This window comes from Limulus polyphemus, unplaced genomic scaffold, assembly GCF_000517525.1.
Source record: "Limulus polyphemus unplaced genomic scaffold, Limulus_polyphemus-2.1.2 Scaffold3305, whole genome shotgun sequence".
Classification (NCBI taxonomy): domain Eukaryota; kingdom Metazoa; phylum Arthropoda; class Merostomata; order Xiphosura; family Limulidae; genus Limulus; species Limulus polyphemus.
The window spans coordinates 105,579-106,374 of NW_013668915.1; the positions used below are offsets into that span (position 1 = coordinate 105,579).

General features: G+C 32.9%; 1 protein-coding gene across 1 annotated transcript in view; it reads right to left on the reverse strand.

Moving 5' to 3' along the window:
• The window catches only part of LOC106469103 (probable cation-transporting ATPase 13A3), a 114,797-nt gene that overhangs the window by 87,225 nt on the left and 26,776 nt on the right, over positions 1 to 796 (reverse strand).

Here is a 796-nt window from a genome sequence, read left to right on the forward strand (position 1 = left end):
AGGCAGAACACCATCGCTCTACTTTCCACTGAAGTGAAAGGATCACATTCAGGAGGATTAATACATGGTCCATCATCCCAGTGACTTGGATCTAGAAAGTGGCAAAGACTCTCATATTCTACTAGAAGAACAAAGAGGGTGGGTGAAAACATGGTGGAGAGCCTGGAAGAATGCCAACACTGGAGACAGTGCAACGAGTGACCATGAAATTCCTATTTTGAAAAGCAAATTAGTCCTGATTTATTTAATCGAAGGAAAGGGAAACTATCCCCCTTCTGTTTTACCCAAGGGTTAGTACGGTCCAGAACAGGCATATTAACTCTTTCAGCATAGGCTCAGTCCCTGGGACTGACCTCATAACTATTTTGTGATTGTTATAGTTTTCATGCTATAACTTATAAATTATTATGCATATGTTAATGAAATTTGGCAGATTATCAGTAAACATTAGAATATTTTCGTAAGCAAAATATCAAATATTTTTCTTAAGTCTTAAGGTTTATAAAACAATATTTTTCTAATGCCATTTTTTCTTTTTGCATGTTGCCTATCTAACATGAAAAGTAATTTTCATTTTAAGATTAAAATACTTTTATGCATCAGAAAATTTTCATATTTCACATGCAAAATCTTTAAAACATCCAGATAGCTATCAAAAGTTTCTGAAGAAAAACCTTTATATTTCATCTGTTATTTTCAGTAATGAATCTCTGTACGGGTTCGTTAGATCAATCTCGTAACCACCATAAAAAATTAGGATATAAATATAATTTATGCCTCTTTTATTCTAGAATAA